Raw genomic sequence first — 9,982 nt, forward strand, 5'->3', positions numbered from 1 at the left:
CAGGATCCCTATTCTGTTTATTTTAGAGGTTATTCTACCTCTTAATTCAAAGATTTCTGTTTTTTTGAGTCGTGAAAATTAAATGATGCCTACCTTCTTTCCCCTCTATCAGTCTATTGATTTTACTCACTAAAGCTGGAGTGATGGGGGTGGGAGTGCAAAAGGAAGACTAGAAGTCTGGGTCCAAGTGTCTCTTCTGTCTGGAAGTAACACCGCCTTGTACTTGGGCTTGGAAAGCTGGACCTTTACATAGTTTATCTGCTGGAGACTTGCTCAGAAACACACAGAGGAAACCAACTCAATGGACGTGATGAATTTGACCCAACTCTGGGAGACAGTGGAGAGAGGAGCCTGGTGTGCTGCATTCCATGGTGTCGCAAAGAGTTGGACACGTCGCAGTGACTGAACAATGAGAAAACCTTGTGTCACTTACCGTACCTCTCACAGAAACAGGGAAGTCATTAGCAGGTCATTAATTTGACTTGCAGTTAAGTAGGTGACTGGCTCTTATGGCACTTAATTACTGGAGTGACACACAATGCCCAGATCCTCATGCCCTTCCCTGTGCCTGGGGTGGGATGGGGTATTCCTTCGAACCAGAAGCTTCACAGCTGGCTGAGCCAAAACACAAGTCAGAAAATAACTAGAAGATCAACAAGGTTCTTTTGTATAGCATAGGAACTGTAGTCAATCTCTTATAATAAACTATAATGGAAAAAAATCTGGAAAAGAATATATGTACAGCTGAATCCCCGCTGTATGCCAGAAACTAACACAACATTGTAAATCAGTTATATTTCAATAATTTTTTTAAAAAGTAGAGGACATTTAAAGCGGGGGTGGAGGGCTTAGGTGTTCAGGACAGAGGCCCGTGATTGTGAAGATAGCTGTTCTTGTGAGATGGTGGGTGGAGCCTTGTCCTGGGCTCAGATCAGGGGCTGGGAAGTGAGGCAGTGGGCAGCGAGCCCCAGTGGCAGCAAAGCCCCCTTCCTTCTTTTGTAGGGCTCAGAGACAGGCCTCTCAGGAGAAGTGGGTGGAGTCACGTGCCCCAACTTCAGCTGGGTGCTAGCACCTTTTATTCCCAAATTAATCATTCTCATGCCAATTTCACAAAGTGCCCTGTCTTCCTACCATCTGTTCCATTATTAAGTTTCTTATATCAGCATTCTTACAAATAAACTTTAAATGAAACTATGTAACAACCATCACTAGAAAATTGTTTTCTTTTTTCTTCTGGTTTTCACACAACACATAACTGTTAAAGCCAAACAGTAAGTCCCTGGGCTCCCCGCCATCTTTCACAGAGTCCAGGAGTGGGTGTGTCTCACATTGGGGTCAGTTTTCAAGCTGCTTTTTTAAAAAAGATTCTTTTTTTTTTTTTGATGTGGACCGTTTTAAAAGTCTTTATTGAATTTGTTACAACACTGTTTCTGTTTTACGTATTGGTTGTTTGGCCTGGAGGCACATGGGATCTTAGCTCCCTAACCAGTGATCAAACCTGCACTCCCTGTGCTGGATGGCAAAGTCCCCACCACTGGAAGGCAGGGAAGTCCCCCTAACTTCTTAACTGCTCTTCACTCTCACCTGTTCTCTTCAAACTCCAACCTACCTTGACCTCTAACCCTCTCAGCTGTGATGTTTGTCTCTGAATTTACTGAGAGCTTCTTCAACTCATTTTCTCTTGAAAATGTCTTGTCATCTCACTGCATGTGTGCTGTGCTAAGTTGCTTCAGTCGTGTCTGACTCTGTGACCCATAGCCTTCCAGGCTCCTCTAGCCATGGGATTTTCCAGGCAAGAGTACTGAATTGGATTGCCATGCCTTCCTCCAGGGGAGCTTCCTGACCCAGAGACTGAACCTGTGTCTCTATATATCTCCTGCACTGGCAGGCAGGTTCTTTAGCACTAGCACTGTGATAATCTCATTAATACTCTTTATTTCTCCGCATTCAGAAAACATTTTCTTCCCAACGTTTTTGCCTCTGCTCCTTTCATTTCTTTATTCAATGAATAGCCACAGGTCACCTATTCGAGGTCCTCCCTGCACTCAGGGAGCTGACGCTACAGCAGCGGTTCATGGTCAGGGGTGATTTTCTCCAGTAGACATGTAACAATGTCTAGAGACCTTTATGGTTGTTACAGTGAGGGAGGGGGGTGCTCCTGGCATCTGGGATGCTGCTAACACCCTGCAGGACACAGAACAGAAACAGCCTGCCCCCTACTCTAAAAAGTGCCAGCCTAAGTGTCAGTAGTGTCCCAATGTAGAAATGCTGAGCTGTGTCTAACAGGCTCAGTCTACCTCCCTGGACTCCATCCATCTGTGTTCTTCCAGCCCCAGGTCGCCTGAGCCCCACAGCGATTACTAGCTGTCCCTCAACAGGCCACTCAAGCCACACCCTTGAACTCTGTACATGGTGTTCTCTGCCCAGAAAGCACTTTCCTCTTATTTGCTCTAAAGAGTCTTGCTCCCATCTTGACTCTGCAAATACTCCCCGTCCGCACCCCGTCTGCCTCTCCCCTGTACCGCCCAATGCTTTGTTTCTTCTTCTGTGCTGTTGACATTTAATATAGACCTTAAGATCACGGTGTGTGTGTGTGTGTGTGTGTGTGTGTATGTGTCCACAACTGCAATGTAAAGTACAAGGTGGTGTATATTAGTTCAGGCTGATATAAAAAAAATACCATAGGCTACTTGGCTTATAAACCACAGAAATGTATTTCTCACAGCTCTGGAGGCTCCATGGAAGTCTAAGATCAGGGTGCCTGCAAGGTTGGGTTGCTGAGTTCTTGTTGGAGCTTCTTGGCATATACTGGGGCAAGCGGGCTCTCTTGTGCCTCTTTTGTATCAATCTCATTCATTTGGGGACCTCCTAGAGGCCCCACCTTCTAATGTCAGCACATTGGGATTTCAACGTGAATCTTTTTTGGGGGGTGGAGGGATGGGACACAAACATTCAGAATAGCAACCTCTGTGTTAGAGGGACGAGAGGGCCTCCTTATCCAACTCTTAATTTTTCAAGTCCTTACTTTAATGTGGCCATACTGGGTAGTGAGAATCATCAAAACATGAACGTATTTGCTCCTGAGCCAAACACTTAGAAACTTAGCACCCTCTGAAAACACTAGCCTAGACCCTGTTGATCCCAGCTGTCTTCTGGTTAGTCTCTCAGACTTGTCCATAGCTGAAAGTGAACCACCCGTGGCTGGAAAGTGAAGTGGCAACTCTGAGGAAAGATGCAGGATTTTATCAGGATTTTGTGCAGGTGACCCTCAAGACCTCTATCACATGTGAAACCACTGGTGGATAACTTCCTGTGGAATCAAGGCAGCTAACAACTGAGAAGAGAAAATTGATGAGAGATGGTTCCTAAAGTAAAAGTGTGTCATAAGTCAATGCTTTGAATAGCTAAGGAGTAGGAGGGACCTATGGGAAAACTAATCAAGTCTTTGAATATTTCTGCAAACATCTTCATCCCTGTAATTGGGCTGTGAGATTCAAACATATTGTGTAGCACTTTTTCCGGTTTGGTGGGGAAAATGATGACAAAAACCAGTCCTTGATTCATCTTATGTAGAAGAATTTGCATAGAGTTACAATTTTAACCTAATCACGTACATGTGTGTCTCATACAATATATAAACATGTGTTAAATATACATGTATCACTTCATATATGCATATGTATACATGTGCCTGTGTGTGTATGTCTCATTTTTCAGGATGAAGTCCTAGCCACACTTTTTGTTGCTCGTTCTTTACTATGAAGCATTGGTATTGGTTGTAAGTGGACTCAGTGGGTTGACTGGATACCAGATGGATGCTGAGATTGAGGGCTTCCTTAAACCTCAAGAGCTGAGGCTTCTCAGGGTCACTCAGGGAGATGGTTTAGGAGGAAAATGCAGAAGCATTCAATAATTTGGGTGAGAAAGAGCAGGAGCAGAGATGGAAGGAAGAGAAGGGGTTTGAGGCCTGTCTAGGCCATACTTTCATCTTTCCACACCTTTAGAAATTGAGAGGAAGGGTCTGTGTGGCCAGGGGATAAGCGGGAGAGAAGCAACCTGCACAACAAGCCCACAACGTCACCATCCCACAGCCTCTGCTCCCTGGGGATTTCACTGGCCAGGAAGGAGAGGCCAGAAAGTGGGAGGGACTGAGAGTCCTGTGGGGACCGCAGAGACCACCTGCTTGACTCTACAAAGGGCACCTCCTCATCTCAGGAATCTGGCTTTACTTTTCATTCAACAAGTATCTTGAGTCCAATTCAATTTTGCTCCCATTAGTGATTGCAGATTTTGGTTAATTGTCCAGAGCTTCCTATCTATCTGATTCCCACCCCCACCCCCCCGCCCACTCTCTATTTACCTAAGTACCTAACCAAGTTATCCCTAAGTTCCTATCATAAGAAATGAATCTCTTCTCCGGGGAGGACTTTGACTATTCCAGTAATTCCTCATCCTGAGAAATTAAGGATAATTTCTTCAAGCTAAATCAATTTGTCTTATGAGCCATCTTCCCATAACTGGGCAGTCTATGTCGAAATTAGCTTCACCCTATTTCTATGCTGAAAGCTTTAACTCTGAAAAGACTCCCTTACAAACACTCTCACACAAAGTCATATAAACCTGGCCAGAAATCCTTCCTGGGATAATAAGAATGTCACCATCATATATATCTCTGAGATGAACAGTTGTAGCAACCCTTCTTTCATGGTCGTTTAATGGATTTTGTTTGGTTCCTGCAACCCTATCAGGAGATAGAGAGGTGGAAGGAGGTGCCCTAACTGATTACCAAGTGTCTGAAGACCAGAGAAGGTTCATAGCAGTGTCTACCTCCATGTAGGTAGGGATTGTGTTATCCATTTTTCTTGTCTCTTATAAAGGACATTTTTATTTGAAGTCACCCAGACCATGACCTGCTGTTTGGTGATCACAGTCAACATGGCAAGACCATGGCCAACATAACTCAGCTCTGTGCCATCAAGAGAGAGGGGGTGGGACTTCCCTGGTGGTCCAGTGGTTAAGAACCTGCCTTCCAGTACAGGGGACACAGGTTTGATCCCTGCTTCAGGAAGATCTCAAATGCTGCGGAGCAACTAAGGCCATGCACCACAGCTACTGAGCTTGCGTGCCCTAGAGCCCAAACTCTGCAGCAAGAGAAGCCACTGCAATGAGAAGCCTAAGCATTGCAACTAGAGAGTAGCCCACGCTTGCCACAACTAGAGAAAGCCTGTGAGAAGCAATGAAGATCCAGTGCAACCAAAATTAAATAAATAAATTAAAAAAAATTTTTAAAGGGTGGGGGGGGGTGACAGTCTGCACTGAGACCCAATCTCTTAGTGAGAAGAGTCGCTAGATTTACAAAAGAGGGGTCAGCTATACCTCAATTTAAAAAAAAATAAAAAGAGGACTGAGCGTTTTCTTTGCTGGCTGTTGAACATGGCAGTCTCTTCCATTTTGCAGGAGGCGAATTAGTTCCTCATCTTTGCTGGTGGGCTTCCCTGGTGGCTCAGACAGTAAAGAATTCCCCTGCAATGTGGAAGACCTGGTGTCGATCCTTGGGTTGGGAAGGGAATAGCGATCCACTCCAGTATTCTTGCCTGGAGAATTCCATGGACAGAGGAGCCTGGCAGGCTACAGTCCATGCGGTTGCAAAGAGTCGGACACCACTGAACAACTGACACTTCACTTCACCTTTGCTGTAGGCATATGGGCCAACCAAGTCAGAAGCAGAGGGTCCTTGTTCAGAACCCTTTCCTCATCCACAGGGGACCTTGGAAATGGAATTATAAATGCAGCCACATACTGGCCCAGGGATGGATTCAGAGAGCTTCTTTTTGTGTGGCCTATTCTCTCTTAACTTTATCTGGATGACCTTTTGGATCTAACATTTCAGTGGTTGACAGCGTGAACACCGAGGGAGCAAGCAATTACTGCCATGATACTCTTCCTGAAAGAGATCCAGCTGACTACAGTTTCAAAGGATCAAGCTGGCACCTCTTTCAGCCCCTTGGGGTCCAACCCATTCAGTAACGAGTGTTTGGGCAGAATTCTAGGTTGAATAAATTCCTTGTCTTTCTCCAAGGCAGCTCTGAGCCATTCCATACATCCTCTCATTGGTCAATGTGACATCTTGTAAAGAAAGGAAGTAGGGACTTTTCCCTGCTTTACAGCCAGAAAAGAGTTGGCAGTGCCTTTTGCATCACACATGCCTTCCGCTGGCCAGCCTTGTCCTCTCATCACTGGATTGTGTTGTGGGGACCAGGGGGGCAGGGCAAGGGGGCGACTCAACACAAAACTTGTGCAACGTACTTGCCTTGTTTCCCAGGTTGGAGGTGGCAAGATCAGCCACCCAAAGCTGGGCAGTGTGAAATCGCAGAATCTGACCTGCTTGGTTATTGCTGTTCATTGGGTGAGGAGGTGGGTGTGTTTTTAATGTTCTGAACGTAAGTGGAAGTCCAATAAATATTGGCTAGATTCTATTCACAGAATTTTGGGTAGAGCCAGATCTTATGGTCTTCCTGAGAGGTCCCTTCTGCAGAAAGGTGACATCTTATGTATGTTTAAGAAATTGTGTGAAAAACAAGCACAGAAGTATGGGAGGAAAGTTGGTGGATTGTCACAAAACATCTTGAAATGATGTGGATCTTTTTTTTTAAAGATTCATTTATTTGACCGTGTTGGGTCCTAGCTGTGGCAGATGAGACCTTTGTTATGTCATGCGGCATCTTCTGTTGCGGCACACGGACTCTCTAGTTGTGGTGTGCAGGCTCAGTAGCTCTACAGCATGTGGGGTCTTAGTTCCCTAACCAGGGATCAAACCTGCACCCCCTGCATTGCAAGTTGGATTCTTAACCACTGGACCTCTAGGGAAGTCCCTGGGTCTTTTGAAAAAAATACATAACTTTATCACCGAGACTCAACTCCCTAGTACAGAAGGACCACATGATACTGTGGGCCCCACTGAGGTGCTTCACAGCATGCGGGTAGACATTTCTGGAATATGGGTCCAAGAGGCATATTTGACGATTCTTTTCCAAGGCCCTGAGTCAGGAATACTAACAACAGGTACCTATGGGAGTCAGTTGCTTTCATGTTGACACGATCCCCAAACTAGGTGAGTCAATCGGCTAATGAAAGGAAAACAAAGCTGGATTATTGGCATCCAAGATGGAAACCAGGATACTGGGCAGTCATCCTCCCTGGTAGTGTGTGGGCTCAGCCTGCTGCCCCCGCCTCAGGTTGGAAAACCTCTAGGAAGAGACAGTACATTGAGATGTCAGCTTCCCTTCCCACAGTGTGTTCTCATGCCTCCTCCCAAACAAAACAAAACAGTGTATCCTTCCTATCTTCATGTGAGCTTCTCCACTGAGAAAATGGGTCTCTTCACATCTGGATGCTCCAGCAGGATGTGGGAAATTTGCCAAGGGATCTTTCTGTGGAGGATAAACTTGTAGCATTCTAGATTATGAGGCAAACCAGACCTCAGCATTTAAGCTCAGAGGGACTTGGCAGCCTATAAGAACCAGGGTTTTGATCTTCTTAGTTCCGAAGGACCCACTTGGGTAGAGGGAACAGTCCAGAGAGGTGGTCTGTCTTGTTCACAGCCAAGTCCCCAGTGCCTACCCATGACCTAGCACAGTGCTAGGTACATAGTAGCTGCTGAATAAGCATTGGTTGAATGAAAAGAAGAATGAATGGAAACCAAGCCAAGCCCTTGCCTTGGTGACACTATGCCTCATGTATTAATGTCTCCCCCGTCCTTGGAATTTTCCAGGCAAGAGTACTGGAGTGGGTTGCCATTTCCTTCCTGGGAATTGAACTTGGGTCTCCCACATTGCAGTCAGACGCTTTACTCTCTGAGCCACCAGGGAAGCCCCTTGTATTAATGGATGTCAGTAATAGTGTGGACAGCTTTATGAAGTTGGGTAATTACAAGAATTTGGAACTTGCAAGGCACAGTATGAAGGGAGAAAGCTAGAAAGAACACAAGGGAGCTGGAAGCGAACCAGCAGGTGCCTGAGTCTCAGCAGTGCTCCCCAGTTCTCTATGATGGGTCAGTTGGGGGAGCATGGTCTTGGAGGCTGGAGCAGGGAGGAGCAGGGGCAGTGCTCAGAGCAGGCCTGGAGGGAAGGACGTGCCTGGAGCCCAGTCTGCTGTTGTTTGAGAACGGCTGTCGGTGAAAAACACTGAGCCATGTGTCCTTATTAAGCCAGTGCCAGCCCACTTAGAAAAAGTGCCCAAATGATTGATTAGAAAATAATCAGTTGGCCCCTGCGAATTACTATACTCGTGTGTTGTGAGATAGCTTAATGTCAAACTGCACCAAAACCTACTCAACTCCATCCACTTCCAGTTTTCATCAAAGAAATGTCTGACAAATGCACACACTGTAACCACTAGGGAAGAAAGGAAAGTCAGACAGTTTCTGAAGGGCTTGGTGGGGTGCAGGAGGGAACCATCAGCTCCAGCAGAAAGCATGCCCTTTGACGGATTGTGTCTTGACGTTAAGCAAGATTAAAATGTTTATGAGAGCCTGCAGACTGATATATCATGATGGAATCTTACATTTACGTAGACCTTCCTTTTAGATGCATCAGACACCTAACAGGTGGGGAAACAGAGGCACCAGAGCCCCTGTGTTGAGAATCTTTGGAATGCACTTGAGTAAGACCATATTGGCATGTCCAGGCTTCTTCCTTTCCTGACGTGTCTGTTCACTAAAGAATAATGTAGAAAAAGCCTGCTCTAAGAAGTCATTTGAGTGATTTCTCATTTCTTTATTGACTAACTCTGAATAAGATAAAATCCTCATATAGCTTTAGTTATTCCCATCAGCCAACCCGGTGCTCAGCACAAATACATACAGATGGTTACATTGGTTGTAGGTCCCCTAAAATTATACTTTAGGTAACTGTGATTTATTTGAAAAGATAATATGAAATTGTTTATATTTAACTTATAACTAATAAAAAAAAAGAAAAATAAAAAATTTCCATTCAAAATAACACCAATATGAAATACCTAGGAAGAGATCCTAATGAAATGAATAGGATTTATATAGAGAGAATCATGAATTTTTTCAGAAGAATATAATAAGAAACTTGAAGAGAGGAAGAGCTATCATGCTTCTGGGCAGGAAGATTGAATGTTTTGATACTGTCAATTCTCCCCAAATTAGTTTAATGAAATTCCAATCAAAAGCCCAACAGGAAGATTTTGAAACCTGACAGAGTGATTCTAATGCTCATTTGGAAGAAGAAAGACTTGAGAATTGCCAAGAAAATTTTGAAAATACAAACAGGAAAATTTGATGTACCAGGTATTACAACATATTATCTAGTTACAGTAGCCAAAACAGCATGATACTGGGCAAAAATGGGTGGGAAGTAATGGAAAGCTTTGAAATTAACCTTAGTATATATGATATTTTAACATTTGATTTCTTTTCTTTTTTTTTTCTGAACTCTGTGGCATATGAGATCTTAATTCCTTGACCAGGGATTCAGGGATTGAACCCATGCCCCTTGCAGTAGAAGCATAGAGTCCTCACCACTGGACAGCTGGCAAGTCCTAGCACTTGATTAAAATCAGCATTTCAAACCCAAGGGGAAAGGACAGCTTAGTACATAAATGGTGCTGGGACAGTTAATTAAGTATTCAGAAAAATAAGTTACATTATCTCAGGCACACACCTAAATCAGTTCTTAATTAACTAAAGAGATAAATGTTAAAAATCTAATTATTCAACTATACAAATGGCACAGACTCTCAAAAGTAGAAATCATCAAAAACAACAGTGAAAGGAAAATATTGTATAGAAATATTTACTACAAATATGGTGGGTTAAGTATTTTCTTAATATGCAAAAAAACTCACATAAACTATTAAAGCTCCACTAAAATCTTCTGGAAAATAAAAATACCACAAACAGACAATTCGTAGAAAAATAAAATAGTGACGAGATGTGAAAAAATGCTCAACTGTA

This window comes from Moschus berezovskii, chromosome 15, assembly GCF_049115385.1.
Source record: "Moschus berezovskii isolate FMDL1 chromosome 15, NW_MosBer_1.0, whole genome shotgun sequence".
Lineage (NCBI taxonomy): Eukaryota > Metazoa > Chordata > Mammalia > Artiodactyla > Moschidae > Moschus > Moschus berezovskii.